Here is a 24,587-nt window from a genome sequence, read left to right on the forward strand (position 1 = left end):
TACTGCTGCTGCAGAGTGGCTTCGTGGTCAGCAGCAACTACATGCATCGATGGAGGAATTGCTACAGCTTCCTTAACCCGCTATCAGCCGCCTTACTTAGTCACCAAGTGATGTTGGTCCTACTACTGGGTGAATTGCAGTAGTAAGGAGGTGCCGTACCTCCCGTGGGTATGTCGTATGGTGGTAATAACAACAGAGCTACTTGCTTGCATCATCATCCTCATCATCATCATTATGTTATCTCTTCATTCTTGGCTACAGGATTCAGGAATGGTTGTCTTCAACAATAAAGAAGGGCTAGGCGCAGCCCATATACAGTACTGTATCACAAAATACATATTGATGTAGTTACTGTAATGACTTAAATTTGCGATGTTTAGTGATGCACAGGAATTTAAAGGGCTGTAGGGGTTTGATCAAGGAAGGTCACTGGACTGGCATTTAGTTCTTCATAGTCCATCAACAACTAAGCAATGCTGCATTTTTCAACTCTTTGTTACTTTTTATTCTCTATGGATTGTTATTTAAGTGGACTAAGATAGTTATTCTTGTCGAGCAACAAGATGAGCGTGCAATGTAAGTCTGTTGTGAAATATTGGCTTAGATGAGGTCTCACGCATTGTTTGATATGTTTTTATTACATCATCTATGGGCAACATTGTCTGCTTCACAGTCAAAAGATCCAGCATTCGAATCTCAGCTTGTGGAGTGTACAAGTCCTCCTTGTGCTTTTGTGTTCATCTTCTTCCCCCAGTCCAAAAACATGCATGTTGAGTTTGCTGAAGACTTTAAATTTTCTATACGTGTGAATGTGAGTCTGAATGTTGCTTTTCTATAAGTGCCATATGATGCCCAATGTTCTTAGCTGATTCACATCACAAGCAGTGGACGCAAGCCGCTTACAATATGAGAGCACACATTTTAATATAGTGGTCACCTGCAGGCTGTTCCCTTCCCAAGGGAATTTAACCGTCAACCTGGGCTACTAATGAGGGTCATTGTCAATGCACTGTGCAGTAGAGTAGCCTTTATCAAGGAAAGCTTTGTCTCAAGAAGCACGGGACTCACATTGGCTGCAGGAGCAGAGGTGGGAGGCTTGACAGTTCAAAAACCTTGTGCTTCATCATATGAAACCCCGCCCCCCTTCATTCTAGCCCACAGTGTTTCCCAACATGGCAAGAGGGGGAAAATAAAGGCATGTTGAGCGATATAGGCAGACGTGCACTCCAAGAATGTTACATTTCATTACATGCTACAGTTCACCTGGCAGCATGCCGCCTGTTTTGATCAAACTATTACGCAATAACAATCACTGCCTTTATATGTAGTAAATGCTCATGAGCTCAAAGTCATGTGTCTTTCAGGACTTGGAACTCCAGCATTATAGAACTTTTATTTAATTTGTCACAGTTTTTAGTCAGACCTGGGCAGTTGACCCTTTTTTTCCCATCCGGCCGCGCCCCTCCACCCTTGACCTGGGTACCCTTCCGGCCTCGACCCCCCCCGCCCTAAAAAAACCCAAAAACGTGCATGACGCTGCCGCGGGAGAGATACTAACGGAAGAGGTTTATTTAAAGACCATTAGCTGGCTAACTTACTATTCAAACCCGCAGTGGACACGCTTCAAACATGTTTCAAACGCACCGCTAGTACTTACCCTGCTGTGTGTGCTTACTTCCATTGCGAGCCCTGGGGTTGGTTTTGTCGTATTGTATGATTATTTGGGTCCAACAGACGGCAATCTGCAAGCATTCAACAAGTTGCTTATTTATTTTCCACACTTCCCCTCCTTCACGCCTTCAAAATAAAAGCATACCAGCAAACCACTACACAGTAGGTTTGCTACGGCGTATTTCCGGAAGTAGGGAAGACGCCAGAAGAAGTGCATGAACTCCACCTTGATGTGGCTACATCATCCTTGAGTGCTGCGCGCAGCTTGACTATACTCGAAAGAAGCCTTTCACCGAGTAGGCTGAGATGAAATTTGTCCACTTCGCGACCACGTCAAACGCATGAGGGCCGATTAGTGGGCCGGACTAAAATCCACTTCGGGCCATGCTTAGTCCAGCCCTTTTTTAAAATTTGTCAGCCCCGACCCCCGCTCCAAAGATGGGCATCCGGCCGGGCCGGAGGGTCCGACCGGTCCGGCCCAGGGACGGACTGCCCAGCTCTGTTTTTAGTTGCGTTTGGTTTGTGATGATGCATCTGTCTATCATACACCCTCTCTGCATTTATGGCTGAAGTGTATGATGATGCATTAGAAGACGTGTAAACTGAACCGCTATGTAAGTATTGGTAGTATATTTTGGTAGTAGTATTTTATTATAGAACTTGTAGAAAAAGTTTGCCCATTTGGCCTTATCTTTAGAACTCACATGAAGATTTCAATCCTTAAAGCTGAAGTCAACCCAAACATATTTTTTTCAAGAATATGTTCTATACAAGCCCTCCACTAGTTGAAACACGGCATTCTGATTAATATTGCGTTTGTGGAATATGAGTTAAAGCAGCAAAATCCACCCCTTTTTAGCCATCTCAGGCGGCAGCCATTTTGTCATTTCTGTCGCGTGAAATTGACATCACAGTGTCTCAGGGCTCAGATAACGACCAATCATGGCTCAGCTTCAGAAAACAGGTCAGTGCAAACAACATATTCTTAAAAAAAATGTGTCTGGGTTGACTTCCCCTTTAATACTTCAAACACAAATATGTTCATATAAGATCAGTAACGTTTTTCAGGTTTCCTTGATACACAGCCCCCATATTGACGGTTGCTGGCTCGATCTCATTAGAGACTGGCCAACCCCCCCCCAAAAACATTGGAATAATATGTGCTATGCGCCTCCACTAGTTGAAACAAGGCATTCTGATTAATATTGCAATTGTGGAATACGAGTTAAGCAGCAAAATCGACCCATTTGTAGCCATCGCGGGTGGCGGCCATTTTGTCACTTCTTTTGACTGACATCACAGCGACCCATCACGGCTTACCTGTTTTCTGAAACTGACCCATGATTGGTCGTTATCTGAGCCGTGAGCAACTGTGATGTCGTTTCCAGTCAACACAAGTGTCAAAATGGCCGCCGCCTGAGATGGCTAAAAATGGGTGGATTAACTCTTATTCCAGAAACGCAATAGTTATCAGAATGCTTTGTTTCAACTAGTGGGCCTGCATAGAACACATTCTTGAAAAAAAATAAAATTGGGTTGACTTTCTCTTTAAGGTTTCCTTGATATGCAGCCCATCTACTGATGGTTGCTGGTTCGATCTCTACTACCGGTACTTTGCTCTGTGTGCATAGTTTAAAGTAGCTGAGAGAGTCCCGTGTGATGCAGGCTGAAGAGGTGGGTGTATCCACTCGGCCGCTCTGATGTTTGGAAGCCGTAACCCTTCCATCCTACTCAGTCTGCCCTCGACTCTGGCTGATCTCCTGTTTCGCTCAGTCTGCCTGTCTGTCTGCCCTCCAGTGGAGTTTCACTTACCACTGTTCATCAGCACCAAGGATACATTCTCACAAAACGCACACTTCTCTCCTCGTGGGCACGCTTTTTGCAAACAATTACTGTGGGAAGAGTTAGAAAGTGAGAATCTAGCGCTGCTGAGGCGTCATTATTTTCCAAAGGATTTCAAAAACAAGCTGCAGAGGTAAGGGAAGATCAAATGTGATTCATGTTTTTTTTTTCTATTGTTCACTCAGTTCCTTTCTCAGCTGTTGATGTGGTCCCTTGTAACATTTTACCCCCAGTTATGCTCTATTCTCGCTGGTTGTTACATTCTTTTTCCCCCCCGATTTTATTCAGCTGCTTCGTGCTCTGTCTTTGTACTACATATTTTATGTACCACAGTCGCAAAGCATTTGATTTTGAAGACTTTCTTGTGTCTTTTTATGGCATCGTATTTGTATCCCCAAGCCCACATTTAAGTTTATATCTAGCAAAACCAACACATTTTGGTTCTTTCTCTCATTCTGTGTTGAACTTCATATTTGTTTGCCTTTTTCTTTGTTTTGTTTTTTATTTATTGTTGCCGTTGTTTAGGATTTATTTAGAACATCCGTGTGGGTATGATCCTCTAAGCACATACCTGCACTCATAAAGGAAAACTCTCTGTCATTCTATTTGCCTTTCATGTCTCTTGCTCTGCCAGTTGATACTATTTCCTAAGCGTCTCGTTATCTGTGCCAGCTCTGAGTAAAGTTACCTGCTGGCCTGACTAATGTCTTCCAGCTGGTGCCCAACACGTGCACATGTGCGCGCAGTTACAGTACGCACGTTAGAGAAGGTAGGCCTCTTCTAATCAGATACGAGGGGGGGAAAATGGAAGGGAAGGGTTTAGAAAGATAATATGGGCTCTTAGAGATCTGCATGCATTCACTCTGCATCACTGCTTTGCCTGCATTTCTACTCACCCCCCCTGACCCCCGCCTTCTCTCGCTCATTTACAATCTCTCAGCCTTCCCCTATCGTTGCTCTCTCAGCATGTGCATGTATTCACAGTCAGTCTTGGTCACTACTCTGCATGCCTGCAACACAGAATCGTCCACGGTTGGTTGGCAAACCACAGCTAGACAACATTAAAATGGTGAGACGTTCCCATTATAGAAGACTTGTTTACAGAAGCCACAGTGCCTCTGTGTGCGCCTGCATGTGATCATCCCACATACAGTACATGGGAACGTCTGCCTGTCTGTCTGTCTGTCTATCCATCCTTTTATCCATCTATCCATCTATCCATCTGTCCATCTATCCATCTATCCATCTGTCCATCTGTCCATCTGTCCATCTATCCATCTATCCATCCTTAAGCCATTTAGCCATTCTTCGTTGATGCTGCTAGAGCAGGTTTTAATCTTTTTAAAGGGGAAGTGAACATAAACATATATTTTTTCCGGAGTATGTTCTATGCAGGCCCACTAGTCTAAAAACGGCATTCTGATTAATACTGCTTTTGCGGGATATGAGAAATCCACACATTTTTAGCTAGCTCAGAGGCCGGCCATTTTGTAGTTCTCTCGACTGAAGATGACATTGAAGTTGCTCAGGGCTCAGATAACGACCAATCATGGCTCCGCTTCATAAAACAGGTGAGCCATGATTGGTCGTTATCTGAGCCCTGAGCAACTTTGATGTCATCTTCAGTTGACAGAAGTGTCAAAATAGCCGCCCCCTTAGATGCATTTTGGGTGCATTTTGCTGCTTAACTTATATTCCACAAACCCAATATTAATCAGAATGCCGTATTTCAACAAGTGGGACTGCAGAGAACATATTCCGGAAAAAAAAAAATGTTTGGCTTGACTTCCGCTTTAACAAAACCCCAATGGCTAATGGTTGTAAGAAGGTCAAAAGGGCACATTGTTATTCAAGCATATACTGTCAATTGCAAAGTTTTACTCACATTTGTGCCTAGTCCGTCGCTGTGTGTATGTACAGGTTTGTATGTCAGTGTAATTTCCTGGGAGGTGCTGATAGGTGATTCATTCTAGCTCATGGGCTCATGGCTTTTAGAGGCCTTGCTGTAGTGATGCAATGATGTGTGATTTGCAGAGTGACACTGACAGAAGTATCTGTGAGATGTGCCTGGGAATCATACGCCTACGATTTTCTGTTAATGATGATCCAATGTGAAAGTTATGTTTTCCAGGCTCTCGTTGGACTTTCTATGCGTAATTGTAGACAGACTGTTAGAAAATTGTACAATCCATCAAACATTGATGATTTATCGAAACTGGTGGTCCCCAAACCAAATAAGTAAATTCATCATCAGGTTTGGTTTACGCCAGACCCACACATAAGATTTCCTTATTTACTGAATATCATTGTGGCTGAACTCACTGTCATGAATTGTGAATTTGACCATGTTGTTATTGTTGTGGAAGCCTTTTGGAGAACATGCACTATGAATTCTGAAGGAAACATTTTGCATCCTAATCTGGATGACAATCCACCTGGAAGTAGCGCATGCACGCACACACGCTTTGCCCTCCCAGGATGATCACATTACCTTGCTAAAAAAACAATTTATGTATTATGACGCAAGGCGAGGCAGGTTCATTTAAATCGTACATTTCATACACAAGGCAACTCAATGTGCTTTTCACAAGCAAAGACACCGAAAAGGGTTTACAAACACAACAGATAATGACATTCAGAAGCCGAGAAAACAATAGTAGCTTACTAAAATTACTAACATATATTGACAACATATAAACACAGTAAAAGAAGACTTTGATAACATTTACCAGTAAAACTAAATAAATCAAAGTGGGTTTCTATTAGTACTTAAAGTACGCACTGTGAAATTGATTTAAAAATATCTAAAATACCTTAATCCAAGTTATGGGAAAAAAGCTACGTTTTTAACTTTGATTTAGAAGCATTTATTATCTTATTCCATTTGCATGCAGCATAATTGCTAAATGCTGCTTTACCATGTTTGCTTTGAACGCTGGCTTGTTTTACGAATTGTAAGGGGTTCTTTCTATGACCGAAACAACAAAAACGTTGTCCTGTTTATATGTGTGGGCGGACATTGAACGATAATTTGATTAGCGTCATTCTGGTTCTCTGTCCTTACTAGCTATAAGCCGTTTGGCCTATTGAGGCTCACGTTCTCCATACAATGACTCCTCCTGGGGGCCTCTCAGAATCAAAACACCTTTGTTGGCCAAACAACGTGTTTGTATACAAGTGTGAGTTAAGTTAGCATGATCACTTGAGGGCAATCGAAGTGAGAATTGTTATGATGTTATTATTACGCCTCCTTGATGCATGGAGACAGAATGGGGGGACAGAATGTTCCGCCGCTAAGACGCCACTGGAGGTAGTCACTGGCGGTATTCATCGCAATTGTGCTTGACAAAGAGCCCTGCAGAGCTACACGAGTTTGACTCACTCGGATTTATTTTGGCTTGTTTCATCCCCACAGTATTTAGAGTTATTAAAAGTGATGTTCTTTCATCAAACAAGAGGTGGAGGCTGTCTAAGGAGCTTTAGGGCTTCTGAAGCACTGCCGTAGGAGGAAGAGGGACTCCCTAAAATCTCTCTCTGTCAGTCAAAGATCCTCCAAACCCCTTCCTGAGAACACACAGATTAGTGCTGGGAGCCACCGCACACACGTACAATACACACACACATGCAGACACACGCACATCTCACCTGAGTGAAGGCCCAGGGATAGGGCCGCTAATCGAATTCTGTCAATACACTATTTCTCTACTATGGGTTTTTATAGCTGTTAGCACGTCTGCCTCATAGTCGAGAGGTCCCATGTTTGAATCTCAGCCCCCTGTGTGGAGTTTGCAGTTTACATTCCTGTGACACACCTGCAGTCAATGTCAATCGGCAGGGTTATGGTGAGGCGCTTCAGAGGCAGAAGGGAGACATCAGCATATTGATTTGCTTACCTTCATTGTCACTTGGTAGCAGCATTTCATGTCTTTTCATGCCATCCTTACTGAAATGAGGAGGGCCCATCATCATTGAGCACAAAAGTATGCTGTTGCTCATTATAAATTAATGAGTCATTTGAATTACTAGAATTACCTATGTTGGCCTTACGAGAAGTTGTTCAAGGGCTTATGTTGGCTAGTACTTTGTTGTAATATGGAAGTGATCAAGATGATGGACTACATGAAAATGCTTACATTGATGTTGGGTACTAGGCTGTAGTTGATATATTTATTAGTAGGATATGATGCAAATTACACTAATATCATGCAGCCACTGATAATGAGCAGGTTATATGAAGACAAATGCAGATATATGTAAGAGGGATGTAACGATTCACTCAAGCCCTGGTTCGATTCAATTTTCAGTTCCCTATTTCCATTCGATTCGAATTCGAATTTTTTTAAACAAAATGAATGGCTCATTTTAGAACCAAAAGATGTTTTTATTTTAACATCTGCATTTTTTCCTTGTTACAAACAGTACATTTTTGTAACTTTACAAAAAAAACAACAAATAATTAACTAATAATTTGGACTGTTTGATGACATTTTCATCTGATCAGTGTTTTGTTATTGCCGGAACTAAATTTCATTACTTTTGTGATCAAAATTTCAAAAATATGATCCTTTAATTTTTCACATCGATGCATATTTTAAGCAGTTGAAATACAATTTAAATCGATTTTCAATTAATTGTTACATCCCTAGTATGTAACAAGGACATTGCTTGAACATAGGTATGAACAGGGTAGATCATATTGCTACACACGATGGAGAGTTCTTCTTCTCTAGTGACTCTGAATTTGAATTAAAAGGCCATTGTTAAATCACTTGCATTAGTGCCACCTACTGTACTATTATGTGGAACATGGATGCACAGTACAGAAATATTCCTGTAAATTTGATGAAACAGCTCATCATATTTGAAGTATATTCACACATTTTGATTACATTTAATTAGTTTTGCAATTAGGGCGGCATGGTGGTCGACTGGTTAGCACGTCCGCCTCACAGTTTAGAGGTCGTGGGTTCGATCCCGGCTCCGGCCTCCCTGTGTGGAGTTTGCATGTTCTTCCCTTGCCTGCGTGGGTTTTCTCCGGGTACTCTGGTTTCCTCCCACATTCCAAAAACATCCATGGTAAGTTGATTGGACTCTCTAAATTGCCCCTAGGTGTGATTGTGAGTGCGGATGTTTGTCTTTGTGTGCCCTGCGATTGGCTGGCAACCAATTCAGGGTGTCCCCCGCCTACTGCCCGAAGACAGCTGGGATAGGCTCCAGCACGCCGTGCGACCCTTGTGAGGATAAGAGGTGTAGATAATGGATGGATGGATGGTTTTGCAATTAACTGAGTTTTGCTGATTTTAAGTGCAATTAACTGAGTTTTGCTGATTTTAAGGAATCTGAGTAAACATCCATCCATTATCTATACTGCTTATCCCCATAAGGGTCACGGAGAGTGCTGGAGCCTATCCCAGCTGTCTTGGGGCAGTAGGCGGGGGACACCCTGAATTAGTTGCCAGCCAATCGCAGGGCACACAGAGACAAACAAACATCCGCACTCACAATCACACCTGGGGCAATTTAGAGTGTTCTGAGTAAACATATTCTAAATATTTTATTATATAAAAATATATACAAATTCTTATCACTAGGCCATGATTCATTTTTCTGAGGTTGTTTTTTTGTCTTGGAACTAAGTTTCCTCCCACTTTCCATAAACATGCATGAATGTAATTAATATGTTAGTTAATTGAAGACTCTAAATTTCCCCATAGGTGTGAATTAGCGTTTGAACAGTTGTTTGTTTATACATGCCCTGCGAATGAATGTCAACCAGTCCAGGGTGTATCCTGCTTCATTCGTCATTTCATTCAGCTGGGATAAACTCCAGTTCACCCTAATGAGGACAAGGGCTAAAGAATATGGATGGCTGGATGTTTCACGGTGTTGTTTGCCTTAACCAGCACAAGCAAAACTTGATTTGATGTTTAGCGAGTCGGTGTTTTTAGCATACTTAAGGACCAGGCATTTCAATTAAAAAAAAAAGATAAATAAAATAAAGTTACATATGGTGTAAAAACACTTATCTCCATTTTTTATTTCATTTTCTCATTTTTACCTGGATCATGTTTTCGCGTTACAGAAATCGCATTAAAGTGAAAATTAAAAAAGTTTCCAAAATTGGAAATAAGTATTTTTCACAGGACAGCGACGATATGGGACTATATACAAGTGTCTAATTATAATGATGTAAGTTATTTATCCCTCTCTTTTGACAATATTGGATTGAGTCAATTGTAAATGTTAGAAAAAGATGAGGCCTTAACAGCAACTCCAAGGTTCTCTTCTGATGTTTATCTTTTTGTTGGTTAGCAGGATACTTCCTGGTTCATGGAGGATGGAAAAAAATACAAGTGTTTTACCTTAGTACTTCTGTTGAGTGGATGGCTCCTTTGAGACCAAAGTGAAAATAAATGTGTGTACCTTCATCTTTATCCTTTATACGTCATCCATTTGTAAAGCTTTGTGAAAATGATGTTCATAATTTCTTTATTTCTGCTAACCGTCTTTATATATTGTTCTATTATGCCAAAATGACTGCTCTAAAAAAGGTAGATACAGCAATAATCGTCTTTTTCACTCATACATACATACAGTACATACTATACATACGTCAAGGGATCAATATTAATGTTTCTCCAACCACTTCATCCTGTGATATTATTGACTAAATGCATCATTTTGCCCAACAACAACAATTCTCAAGTTTGTTGTAGTGGAGGTAAATCCCACCCATTTTTTGGACAGTAGCCAGCCACCGCTGATGCGGTTGCCAAAGTAGGCAGATTTTCGTCCTTGCTCTGAAAGCACAATTGTGATTAAAGTGCTGTCAGCAGGCCAAGAACGATTCACAGCATGATCAAGCTACACCAAAGTGCATTGAACTTATGTAGTGTGGGATGAATTCATTTGGACCTATTAAATCGCAGGCTAGCATTGACCCCCTGTGTTCTTCTATAGACGTGCCCAACCGATGATGCACAGATGATCTTTTAATCCATTGAGGACTCCACACTGTTGTGAGCAGTAGTTAAATTGGGAACAGCTTCAATTCAATCAGTCTCATTCAGTTAAGTAACACAACTTTGGGAACACCGTCTTGCAATATAAAATAACATGATGACACTTTTAATAGTTAACAAATGAAAGTGAACGCTTTTGACCAGGAGTCCTAACCACCAAGCAGTAGACCAGTAGCCTAGCGGACAGCAAGACATTTGTTACTGCGTCGCTAACAGGGACTGAACAAAACATTTTTTTGGGGGGATCATCAGGGTCTGAAAGAAGTTTTATTTTGAAAATAGGGTGCCTTCACCTATGCATCTGTCTCATTATGTAATACGGGGAAAAACGTAAGCCCATAAGATAGCAAAAATTTGAAAAAACAACATGGTTGGAAAGCTTCTTCGGAAATGGGAACAGACCCAAAAATGAGACAAAAACCTGCAAGAAAAAGAAAGCTGCAATTTGGAAACGATGTTGCCAATCTTATTGAAGGTACAGGTTTATTACTGTTCACTTGTACGCACTAAACCTGCTGTGCCTAATATGTTACGACAGGCTTAACAATGAGGCAATCAAGCCTTTAAAAGTGCTTCGGCACATGGAGCCCAATGAATTTGGAATACAAAGACAAGCCTTTGGAGTTTAAAAAAAAAAAAAAAAAAAGATAATTGACCTTGATTTGTACGGTAAAAAAGGTTACAGACATTAATACAAGCAACATTAACAAGTCAGTTAATGCCGAACTACCTGAGGATACCTTTAAGTTATCATGAAGCAATAACAAATGCTGTGACACAATAGCAAGAAAATATATGCAGCATAAACAGAAAAAGTGCGGCATTTAAACTGATTGTTTTATAAAAAATATGTACTGAAATGAAAAAAAAAATGTTACTGCTTTTCAATTAGTTTGCTGGAGAAAGAAACTAGGAGCCAGGTAGGGGGGCTGCAATGTGCCAAAGACAGTTAGCAACATCCACAAACATCCTTTTTAACAGTCAGCACAGGCAGGACTATTCTTCCACTGTGTGCTCTACTGTTTCTTCAGATTTTATTTGGTAATATTGAGTAACTAAAAAGGGTATGTATTGTAGTAAAAGTAAAGTTTTACTAGGGAAATATAGTGGAGTGAAAGTGAAAAAAAAATTACATTCAATAGTAAAAATTCTACTTAGATTCACGTCACAAACTAGTCACATTACAAGACTGTGCAGTGGTGCGTTGCATATTTAATTGTTTGTTTTTATTTTTTTTCTCTGACGGTCTGTCAAAATATATCGTTAGGTGATATTAGTTTGATGAAAGTGCTGATTCAAAGTCCAATTAATGTCTGTTGTTTTTTTTTTAGCACGTGTCATAATATTGCAGCTTGACAAACCTAACAAAAGCGGACATTTTTCAAGAAGCAACAGTGAGAAACAATAGCTTGGTCCATCCTTACATTGTCTGCCTATTTGGTATCCTAACACATTTCTTAATGGGTTCCTGGCATTGACAGGCAGGAAAAAACAGTGTGTTTGGAGACGAGCAGAGAGAGCTGAAGGGAACATGGGACTTCCTTAATGGTACCTTCGCCTTTAAAGGCAGCCTTCTTATTGGCTGGCGCAAGGAGGGAGGAACATCCTGGTTGAGTGTCAATGGAAGTGGCTGCTCCCTGCTGGAAGTCCAACATGTATTGAGTGTGGGTGTGTGCATGTATGCACTTTGTGTATGTGTGTGTGTGTGCGCGTGGATTTGTGAGTGCGGAAGTGTTTGTGGTAGAATCCTGTCTGTTCTGTACTGAAATAACCTTTGGCTTTCTTAGTGTGTGTTTAAATGGTGCCATCGACCAATGTCTGCAAGCCTTTCCACACATTTACAAAGGTGGTCAACTAAATCTGTCTTCCTAGTGAATTGAGCACATGACCCATTTGAACTCACTATTCTGTACCCATTGATTGCATTTCGATATACTGAAAAAGGTGACTCTGGAGGTGGATTTGAATGTTGGTCAAAGGTCTTCCTTTAGTATTTCTTAAAATAAGAGACCACACTTAAAATTGATATTTGTAAATGTTCATAGAATTAGGGCTGCCACAAACAATTATTTTGCTATATTATATTTACATATATTATCCAATTAGTCGACTAATCGCGATTACTGTTGGTGATTAGTCAAGTAATTGGATAATATGTAAAATGCGGCAAATCACAGCAGCAAGCTGCTGCTCTTATAATAACCATCATTTGCTTACAGGTTGAATTTTTTATGTACAAACTCAAACTTTCTCAAAAAGTATTCATCAAAAATAAAAAGGAAAAATACAGCTGTATCGGCAACCATGTTGCATGAGTTGACTCGGAGGCTTTGAACATACCCGCGGGCACTCATAAAATGCGCACCATCGCAGCCTCTCGCTAGTCTCATCCACGCTAACAAACGAAGAGCACTTTTGAACAACGTTCTGGTCCCCATTAACCGTGATAAACAAGGGATTACTATACATTAAACTTTGATTAAACTTTGCAACTTGTGCCATCATGTAAATGATGTACCAACTTAAATTGATGGCAATACTCTAGCCTTAATTTTTTTATCCGTAATTGTTTAGTGCATTTTAAAATGGAATCAAAACTATACACTAGGCAGAGTTGCACTAATACAGTGAAGTTATCTATAAATACTAAGAGAAATACTTGTATGTAAAGTTCACTCTTCTTGGTCACAAAAACTTTTTTTTTAACATAGAAGGGAGCGAAATCAGATGAGAAAAGTATTGTGCTAAAGAAAACTAAAATAAACATGCATGGGTTTTTAATTTTGTCTTTCAACCTTTAACAAAAGGTTTTGTTTTTCTTCACTAGTATGCATAATTTAAAAGTAGTACATTGATCTACGCACTCAAAATGTGGTTTGCACCTGAAACAAAAAAGGAATAACTTTTTCTTTTGCACTATAAAGTAGTATATTGCAACAAACTTAATTATGTGTTTTATTGTTATGTAAAATATGGCAAATATGTCACTTTTGTGTTACTTTTAGTGCTGATATTTCCCAGTCCCTGAATGCATCACTCTGTTCGCAAGAGCGCAACATCTTCCTGCGTCGGTGTCCACCACGGGCAAAAACACATACCACACTGTTTTGGTTGTTAATAAATGCGAGACATCAGGCATAAGCCACAACTTGCTTCCTTTTTTAAATAATCGGGCATCCCCGTCGCGCTGCCATGAAAGGCAGGTTTACATTGTATTGAGTATATTTGGTGAAATGCGCCGTAACTTTCGGACTTTGTTGCCAACACGAGTCAGCTCTGACACTACTTTACCCACAATGCTTCTGTTTACATCACAGATGACCCGGATTACCACTACTGCGCATGTGCGCTGCAGACAAGCAAACAGCCAGCACGAGAAGCGTGAGACGAGGCAGTTTCAAGAGAAAAACATCCATCCATCCATTATCTATACCGCTTATTCTCATAATGGTTGCGGAGAGTGCTGGAGCCTATCCCAACTGTCTTCGGGCAGTAGGAGGGGGACATCCTGAATTGGTTGTCAGCCAATCGCAGGGCACACAGAGACGAACAAACATCCGCACTCACAATCACACCTAGGGGCAATTTAGAGTACAATTAACCTACCAAGCATGTTTTTAGAATGTGGGGGGAAACCGGAGTACCCGGAGAAAACCCACGCAGGCACGGGGACAACATGCAAACTCCATACAGGGAGGCCAGAGCTGGGTTCGAACCCACGACCTCTGAACTGTGAGGCAGACGTGCTAACCAGTCGACCACCATGCCACCTAAGAGAAAAACAATGCGCCAAATAAATAATGTGTGTAATGTATGTATAAATAAAAGATGTTGACTATTAAAATAAATTGTTGAAAATATACATTTACATGCATAGACGGAAAAAAATGGCCGTCCGACGATGCTTAGTCCGACTATTTTTTTTTTTTAAGTTTATGGCGTCTATCGTTTATCGCCTACAAAATGGGAATCTATCATAGGCGGATAGGCGGACCGGTCCGTCATAGGTGGACTGCCCAGCTCTGCTTAATATGACAATTATTTTTCTCCTAAAAGTTGATTATACCACATCCACTCCTTTTTTTGTTACTCACATAGTTTTTACCTCACCAGGGTGTCCCAGGGGTGATTCACACTTAGGAGTTGTTAGAAGTAGAGTGCAACACAGGTAAAGATGAAACAAAGGTTAAAAAGAAAAAAGGAAGAACACTGTTATGTCATCAGTGAAAGAGTGCATTTGTCACTGTAGGTGTGCACGTGTGCATTCGTACGTGTGTGTGTGTGTGTGTGTGTATGTGTTTACATGGAGGACTGTGCTCAACTCCCGTTTGATGTTCCATCTTTCAAACAAACCTGTGTGAGATAGCTCACACAAATGGGTTGCATGAAGCTCAGGAATGTAGATCAACTGATGAATACCTTGCATGCAGGTGAATCTTATCCACACACATGCAATCTACAGTACATGGTGTGTCCTTTTGTGCGTGTGGGGGTGTGCGTGTCTGTGTGTGCGTCTGGGGCAGAGTGTTCAGCCTCAGTGGAGTTGCTGCTCTTCCAGAGTTTAGTGAGCCTTGAACTCTTTTAGCTACTCAACCTGCAAGTGGGGTTGCACTTTATACTTTCTCACGTCTGGAGCTGCCTGACCACCAGGGACTTGAGTAGCACATTTTGTACTTAAGCTTTTCTGTTATTGTACACACATACACGCTTATGGTCTGGTTGTGTCAGATGATGCTTGTCGCATGAGTGTGGGCTCGGCCCAAATATTCCACCCCCCCCCAAGAGAATACTCTTAGAAAAGATCATTTCAAGTATTTTCAACAGTTTCACATCTTTGCTGAAATCATTTTGATTGAATTGTTTACTTTCGTGTAATAACGAGAACAGCTTGTCTTCCATTGCCATGGCAACCAAAGATTACAGAATCTGTAATATCCAAACACCTTTTGTTTGCTAAGAACACGTTTTATAATGACTTATGTTCATCTGCATTTTATTGAAAGAAAAAGAAGAGACATTAGAGCAGACGGACATGCTTGTTTGGTGTCCTACCATTATATGGGGCACTGCAATATTTGTGGTTAACTACTTTTTGGTTTACTTTGCTCACATCCCTGAAAAGCTATTTCTGTATATTACTGAGTGTTTGAAAGTACTTAACTGCAAATTACAGCAAAGACGCCGAGATTCCAAAAGGAGAATTAAGTGGCATTTAAGGAGGCGCAGGTGTCAACTGTGACAATTAGGCTAGATTGCAGCTCCTGAACTGCTCACTCACCAATTAGCCAGATTGTATCATAGCATCTTCTTGCTGTTATTCAGGCTCTGTGCCTGAAGCCTTGTCTTGTGTTAGACACTAATCATGAATATATTCTGGGAGCTACTATTCAAATACACTACTTGGCCAAAAGACTGCATTTTACCAAATTGAATCGCAAATTAATCAGCAGTGATATTTATGCTATATACGGCATACATATATATATATTTTTTTTTCTATTTCCACATACGGTGCGATTCCAGATTAGAGATGCCGTGCTCAGTGGTTGCACCTTTGCAAGACAAACAAACACCTCCCTTTTCTCTCAGGAAAAAGAAAGTTAATCATGGTATTCGTACTGTACCTCATTTCATAATGTTCACAGCATTAAACAAGACATTCTTGCATTTTTTTTTCTACCTATCTAAAACAGTTCCCAGGTGTCATAATAACATACCGCAAGGATAATTACAGCACATTTTCACACTCTTTTTTCTACCCATGTTTTGAGAGGATCATTTATGTCTCATGCAAATGAGCCACTTCTCAGTCCACGGTCTTCTTCTAATGCCAGTCTTTTGTTAGCATGGCGACTGGGAGTACATCAAGGGGGTTGGATCAAGGCGAGCAGCTACTACTGGGCACCCCAAAAACTGAATGTAAAATCGAGCCCGACAAAGACAAAATCATTGTTGTATATATTTAATATTTGTGTACAAGCAATTAGAATGTGAGTATTGCATGTTAAACTGCTGAGCAATTTGAACTCGAACTACGGACAACAGCAAAACAACGGCACGGCAGTACGCCAGCTGTCTTCTAGATGAATTCAAGTCAGATAAGTAAATACAGTAGTGACTAAATCAGTTAAAATCCCATTATCTTGATTTAGTAAACCAGCTCGCAGAACCATTTACAATATAATCTCCGTTATGTGCACTCTAAAAACAGTTAACACAAATTTGGGTCAAAAAATGGACCGATCCACAAATTGGGTCAATTTGACCCGCCTTCTTGCATTGTTTTGTAAAAAACAGTCCACATTTTGGGGTTGTTTTGTACAAATTTGCCCATTTTTGGGGTTGTTTTCCTGGAAAACAATTTTCTGGAAATTTGACCCAACTTTCTGGGTTGTTTTCAAGAAAACAAACTGACCCAAGTAGTGTATTGTTCCTTTTTAGACCCAAAATTGTGTTATTGGGACCTGCTAGAGAAGATCAGCCCTATAGGCATGGCCAGCCAGGGATGAGACCAGCCCGCATTATGTTTAAATTTTGAAGACAGTATAAATGTGAGGGCTGCATGTTGGACCGTGCCCCTTTTCTGCCCTCGCCCGTCTCGGGTGAGAGCATTCGCGAGGATGGAAAAGCTGCCCAGATCTGATTATTGTATGATTCCTGAACTTCAGAGATGGAAAAGAAAACTGACGAGAAAATTCAACTTAATTCAGAAATGAAGTTCATTCAATTCAAGTCTTTATTTACATCGGATACCTTCTTGAAAGATAAAACAAACACACATTGAGTAAGTGGTTGTTTTGTAAATTGCTAATTGGGTTTAAGGAATCCAGACCTACAAAACATTCCAACACCATAGGTCAAGTCATAAAATCTTCCTCAGTAAAACATATGTTGGAGTGATAAAAATATGTTTTTTTTTCACTGATCCTAGTACAAAAAGTACATTATCTCTAAAAATGTAACAAACATTTACAACTCTAAAAATTATGTGGACTGAGGATGATGATCCGGACTGAGCCTGTTTAATCTTCAGTGATGGGTGCACCAGTGTAAGAAGACAGGTAAATAGATTTACTCATAATGCCTCATGCTAACTAAGCAAGCCCGAGGACAAGTAGGATGATGTAGGCTTGCTTCTGCTGGTAAGGTGTTAATTTGCCAGTTTGAGGAGAGAAGGTCTGGGGAGTCACATGGACGTGGGAGGAGAGGTGAGGGCTGGCCTAGAAGCAATTAAAAGAGCTGATGAAGAATGACAGATGAGCAGGAAGTCTTGATGTGGTTGCAAAAACCTAGAAATATTATCACACCACGCACCCGCACTGTTCGATTGAGACTATCTGTCTATCCTTGCATTCTCAGAAGTGCTGACGTTATACCGCTATCAGGTCTTTTCTCCCCGGCAACCACACTATTTCTCCATGTCATCCAATCAGATAAAAGATGCAGTAGCCCCAGATTTGAGTCAGGTTATCCTCTGTTCATTCTACTGGTGGAGAGCATTTTTCCTTGACAGATAGTGTATTATTTGATGATATAATGAAGGCAAGCTTTGCTTTGGTCTCACTCCGGCATCCGCGTGCCAAAGTTTATTATTTTCAACATTCCCGCATTGCGCAATGGCGCCCTTATCACGTCATCACTAGTGGAAGTGTGCCAAGATACTACATCTCCTTTCTTTTAAAGAACTGAACTGTTGCAAATAATCACTGCTGCCAAACATCAAAGCAAGATTATGCAAATATATGCAATATGTGTATCGTGGTCACTGAAATAGCTTAACTGTAGCACAATCACAACAAACAATTTTACCAAAGTCTTATTCTCAAACACTTGAAGCAATTGTTTTTTTTTTTGTTTTTTTTTTTTGTTTTTTTTTATAAATCTGTAATGACTCTTGGCTTTACTGTGCGACCTGATCTTGTGGTAGTGTAATGTGAAGGTTCTTTGCAGGCCGGTTGAGCCATAGTGTCTTCTTCTAAAGTCATTGAGTCAGTGTTCTCATGATCTGAGGCACGAGTTGGGGTTGCTTTGTCTGTGTTGTTTTCCACCTTTAGGAGATGACGCCTGTTGCGTCTCAGCACTTGACCTTCTCCGGTGATGATGTTGTACGATCTCTGGGTTCCTGCTGAATCCAGGACAGTGGCGGGTTCCCATTTCCCATTTGGCAGTTGGTAACGAAACGTGGCTCTCTTAGGCAGGACGGGTTGTGCCTTAGCGGTTTTGTCCTAATAAAGCTTTTGCCTTGTCTGACAAACTTCTCTCCGGCTGTGAACTGTGTTGCGACATACAAGCTCGGGTTGAAGTTGTTTCTCGGTGGATGGAAGGATTGAGCGCAAACGCCTGCTCATCAACAGCTGCGCTGGCAATTTCAGTCCATCGACCGGGGTGTTTCGATATAGGCCGATATCCAACAGGCTTAAGTAGGGGTCTTCATGCTGTGCATGAGCTTTGTCCATAAGGGCTTTGGCTGTCTGGACAGTCTTTTCAGCCAACCCATTGCTCTGTGGGTACAGTGGGCTGCTTGTAATGTGCGCGAAGTCCCATGCACTAGCAAAGTCTTTGAACTCTCGTAAATTGTAACAAGGTCCATTGTCGCTGATTAGTGTTTGTGGTATGCCAAATCTAGCAAACATAGCCTTGAGTTTTTTTATGACAGCGTTGGATATGAGGTTGGTGATTTTTTTCTACTTCAAAGTATCTGCTGAAGTAAACAACGACGACGATGTAGTCAGTATTGTTCCATGCGAACAGATCTGTGGCAATCGCCTGCCAGGGTCGTTCTGGAATCATGTGAAATCATCGGCTCCTTTTGGATGTAGTTACGTCGTTCCTGGCAAATGCTGCATTATTCTACCAACGCCTCTATCCCTTTACCCATCCCGGGCCAGAACAGTATATCTCTCGCTCGTTGCTTGGATTTTTCAATACCTAAATGTTTAGTGTGAATGCGTGAAAGCATTACTGGTCTGAGTGAGTGGGGTACAATGATTTTTTCTCCTTTGAGCAGGATACCATTTGTCTCTGAGATCTCATCCCTGTGGTTCCTGTATGCTGAAATAGGAGGTGGACATTTCTTGTGTGACTCAGGCCATCCTGAAATGATGACTGACCTCAACATTGAGAGTTGCTCATCTCGGTCTGTGGCAGCTCTGATTTCTGTCATTTTCTTGTCACTTACTGGTGCATTGCTAACAACGGTGTGTATTTTTAAGTCCCATACCTTCACTCAGTGAACTCTCATCGCATTCGATCGACTTCCGAGAAAGTGTATCTGCAACTGGTATGCTTCCCAGGCTTGTGTGTGATCACGATGTCGTATCGCTGAAGTTGCAGGATCATGCGTTGGAGTCGTGGGGGAGCCGCTTCCAGGGGCTTCCGCATGATTGACCCCAGCGGTTTGTGGTCTGATTCCATGACCACCTGACGACCATACATGTATTGGTGAAACCGTTTACAACCAAAAAGTACTGCATACGGCCCCTTTTCGATCTGAGCGTAGTTTTCCTCAGTGTCATTCAGCGCTTTCCAGTATACGACTGGTTTCTCTCCCTGGAGTAAAACAGCTCCCAACGCGCATTTGGATGCATCAACTTGCAGCTTTACCTTTTTGGTGTGGTCAAAGTAGGTAAGTACAGAGCCTGGCTCCTGCGTCAGAAGATCTTTCACATGTTGAAAGGCTGTGTCGCGATTTGAGTTCCATGCAAACTTGTTGCTCTCTTTCAATAACTGTCTGAGGGAGACTGTTGCTTCTGGCAGTCTGGGGGCAAATCTAGAGAGGTAAGTGACCATGCCCAATATGTTCTCCAGTTCGGCTTTGTTGCGTGGGGGAGCCATTTCTTTGATGGCCTTAATCTTGCTGGGGTCAGGCCGGATGCCTTCCCGTGTCAGCTTGTGACCAAAAACCCTACTTTGGAACTCGTCCTGTGCAGATATGATTCCGAAGGGAAGTCGTTTGAATCTGTATCTGCCGAAAATTGTGTTGAACATAAGCATGGAGGATTCATGGCTTAGTTTAATGGTCCAATATCCATCCAGCATGCTGAAATATTGTGCTCCAGCGAGTCTCTGTGTGATATCATCCAGAGTCGGAAGTGGATAGTGTGGTCTTTGAATGGCTTTGTTCAGGGGGCCAGGATCGAGGCACACCATGAGTCTTCCAGTTCTCTGCTTTTCTACTACCACTAACGCATTCACCCACTCGGTTGGTTCTGTCACCTTTTCACTAATGTCAATTTTTTCCATTTCATCCAATTCAAGATTGATCTTTCCACGAAGCGCCCAATTCCTTTGAACACATCTGCAAACTCTTCGGTGATGCTTGTGCTTGTTTCTATGTTTAAATCCAGACATGCTATCATGCCTAAGACAGCAGGTGCATTTTTAACATCAACGATGTCAAAGTCTAACATTATAGTTTTTTCTTTGTATGTAGATGTTAGCCTGCAAGCTCCTTTGACTTCAAGTCTCTGTCCGCCGTATCCTGATATGTGACTGTCTGGTGTACCTAACACCACATCTCCGAATATGCTGTGAAATATGTCTGCTGGTATTACATTGGCCTGGGCACCTGTGTCAACTTTGAACTTCAATTTGTGCTTGGCTTTGCCTATTTCCACCTCTGCAAATGCCTGTTCTTTTGCTGTGTTTGCATTTAGTTTTGTTATACTGTCAATAAATAACTCAGGCGGCGATTCTTCAGTGTACTCGGACACAGTGTGCACTTTTTTAGACTTATAGCTCGTCTGTTTTTGCTGTGTATTTGTCCTACACACACTAGCAAAATGGTTAAATTTCTTGCATTTATTGCATTGTCGTCCTTTTGCTGGACAGTCCTCTGTGCTGCTGTGTCCTCGTCCGCATTTAACACACTCTTTGCCAGCTCCACCGTCTGCTGCATTGGACATTTTGCGTCCACGGCGCCTCTGTTCTGCTTTATTTGTGTGTCTGTTCACTGCGTGCATGGACTGGCCAGCCAGGTTTGTAGCAGGGGAAATCATTGTTTTAAGTTGCTGCTGAGACAACTCATGCGAACTCATGCAATGTCAATGGCATTTTCAAGCGTGAGCTCAGGACCATAGCAGAGTAATTTTTCACTGACTTTTGGCGAGCTTGTACAAAAAATAATTCGGTCGCGGACCATCTCCTCACTTTTGGGGTAGTTGCAGTCTTTTACTACCAGCCTTAGCTCCATCACAAATTTGTCAAAGCTTTCGCTATCACTCTGCGTCTTTTTGTGAAATTTATAGTGTGCGAAGATGGGGTTTGCCTTTGGCGTAACGTAGGTTCCAAACCTGTCGTAGTACGTCCTCAATAGTTTTTCTTCATCCGCCGTAAGGGTCCATGTTTAAACACACTACGGCCTTTCTCGCCAACCCAAAGTAGCTACATTTCTCCTCCTCTCTTTTAGAGCGTAGCGAACCTGAAAATATAAGCTCCACATGCTGGCGAAACCTTCTCCACGCATCGGGCAGGTTAGACGAATCCCAGTCCATCCGTGGCGTGGGGACACCGGTGCTTTCCATCTTCCGTCGGCAGGTCGACAAGCACGTTTAACTCTCACACCATGTAATATTTGATGGTATAATGAAGACAAGCTTTGCTTTGGTCTCACTCCGGCAACCGCGCGCCAACATTTATTATTTTCAACATTTCCGCATTGCGCGATGGCGCCCTTATAACGTCACCACTAGTGGACTAGTGTGCCAAAATACTACAGATAGGATTCAGCATGTTCACTGTTTTAGAAGCAGCACAAGTGTGAGGGGGAAAAAGAAACAAAGGGTGGGTGAGAGTGCATTCTGGAATGAAAGCAAAACCCAAGGACGTTGATTTGAGAAAGAGAGCAAGGGATACAAACCATTTTTAAATTAAATTCCTGTCTCCTCAATATTTAACCGATTGTAGAAAGATTAAAGAAATGCAGCATGACATATTTCTTTTCCTCACAACCAAATATCGTGGGCAGCATCTTTTCTGAAACAAAGTGGGTGCTAAAGGATGGATGAAGGAAAGCAGGAGGGAAATACAATATTGAGTAAGGAAGGGGAGGAAAGAAAACAAAGAACGATAAATAAATAAACACAAAATGTGTATGCAACAACTCTGTGTATGCAGCATAGAAAGTAAATATAAAACATGAACAGACTGTTAGAATACAATCAAACAAAAGAGACCATGATAAATCATTCCAAACTGTATTCACCTTCAATGTGACCTGTAACCTGGACAAATCAATTTCAACAGCAACAGCTCAGTTGGAGCGGATATATATATACTACACGTCCATCCAGCCATTTTCTATACTGCTTTTCCTCACTGCTTTTTGGAACTATTCAACAAAATCCTTAGTGCTTGCTGAAGATAAACAAGCTCTGACTTTTCATTTCATACATTTTTAATAATATTTGTCGTCATTGGGGTCACAGCTATGCCACCTGTCAATGGGTTGGACTGATCGCCAACCGATTGCAGTGCACATATAAACAGGAGCCGAGATTCGAACAACCTCTCATCTGTGAGGCAGACATGCTGGCTACTACTTCACAGCGATGCCCCATGCCATTTCATTTCACCACACTCATATTTTCTTAGCCCCTTTAAAAGGAAAATCAACCCAAACATATTTTTTCAAGAATATGTTCCCAGCAGGCCCACCAGTTGAAACACGGCCTTCTGATTAATGCGTTTGTGGAATATGAGTAAAGCAGCCCTTTTATCACAGGCGGCATCCATTTTGTTACTTCTGTCGACTGAAAATGACATCACAACTGCTCAAGCCTCAGGTAACCACCAATCATGGTTCAGCTTCAGAAAACAGATCAGCCGTGATTTGTTGTTACCTGAGCCCTGAGCAGTTGTGATGTCATTTTCAGTCGACAGAAGTAACAAAATGGCTGCCTCCAGAAATAGCTAAAAACTGGTGGATTAACTCTTATCCCACAAATGCAATATTTATCAGAATGCCTTGTTTCAACTGGTGGGCTTGCATAGAACGTATGCAGTGTTTCAATAAAACGTCCATATGTGTCAATACCTTACGCCCTAGTGCTCTTATCTCTGGTGACAGAAGATAATGTGGTCTTCAAGTATGTAATACTTGGTCAGCTGTCAGCGTAAATTAGCTTGTGAGTAATACATGTTTCAGCTTTGAGTGGCAAGATTGCAGACTGAATGACAACTAACAATGCTGTAATACCACCACAATACAATAGTACCAATTAACACAACTTTTTGGCGCACAATCAGGGGTGCAAGATGGTCTCCGATGGGCCACGTCAAATACACGGCCAACTACATCATCCACAAGGGAGACCTTGCAGTATACTATACAAACAAACTGCAGGCGCCAATCTCATCTCTTGGACCCCCAGCAAGTGAATTTCCGCTTTTGCAATGTCAGGCACTTCCAACACCCTAATTTGAAATGGATTGAGGGCAGCGTGCCTCGGTTGACCGGGTGTTGACTCATTCCATCCGAAAATGGTGCACAATGGCGAAAACCCCCCATTACTTCCAATTCTAACTGTGCAAAGTCTAGGAAAACACCAAATAAAAAGAAAACTCCACCCATGCGCGCAGACTGTGTAGACTTGCATTCGGCATGAAAATATGACCCTCAATGCATCCTCATACTGTCAATAAATATTCTTCCTGTGAGGTGGTCATGCAGTCAATATCTGAGTGCAAGGCATTGTCGGACCAGCCTGCGTTATGGCCCAAAGACAAATCACAAGTGACCTACTGACGCTTTATTTTTCTGTGTTATGATGCCACCGTTGTGCATTGTCTGCTGCCGACTAAGCTGCTTGAATCCCCTCAATGCAATGCAGCCATTGGCAGCAACCCAGAGCCCCAGATTTGTTCTAAACCATTTCAGTAAGTCCTTTCGTGCCAACTGTGGCTTAACGTAGAGAGAGAAAAAAAATATATAACGAGCCTCAATAACGAACCCAATTTGCCACTAAGGCTGTCGCAGATGGGGAGTGTTTAGTGTGTCTACTCAGTCCAGTACTGTTGTCTCTTTATCAGAGTGCCTTAATGTTTGGAACACTT

The 24,587-nt window shown here is 41.6% G+C and overlaps 1 protein-coding gene across 2 annotated transcripts in view; it reads left to right on the forward strand.

Moving 5' to 3' along the window:
• Positions 1 to 24,587, forward strand: part of kank4 (KN motif and ankyrin repeat domains 4) — a 90,757-nt gene that overhangs the window by 363 nt on the left and 65,807 nt on the right. Inside the window, exon 1 of one of the 2 annotated variants that reach the window (XM_086047740.1) lies at positions 3,418 to 3,646. The exons of the other annotated variant lie outside the window; for it this stretch is intronic. The gene's annotated coding sequence lies outside the window, so the exon portion shown is untranslated. Of the gene's footprint in view, positions 1 to 3,417; positions 3,647 to 24,587 lie in introns of those variants that run through there. 2 annotated transcript variants of the gene reach the window in all.

Source organism: Filicampus tigris, chromosome 12, assembly GCF_054856515.1.
Source record: "Filicampus tigris isolate MCC_2025a chromosome 12, RoL_Ftig_1.0, whole genome shotgun sequence".
NCBI classification, from domain to species: domain Eukaryota; kingdom Metazoa; phylum Chordata; class Actinopteri; order Syngnathiformes; family Syngnathidae; genus Filicampus; species Filicampus tigris.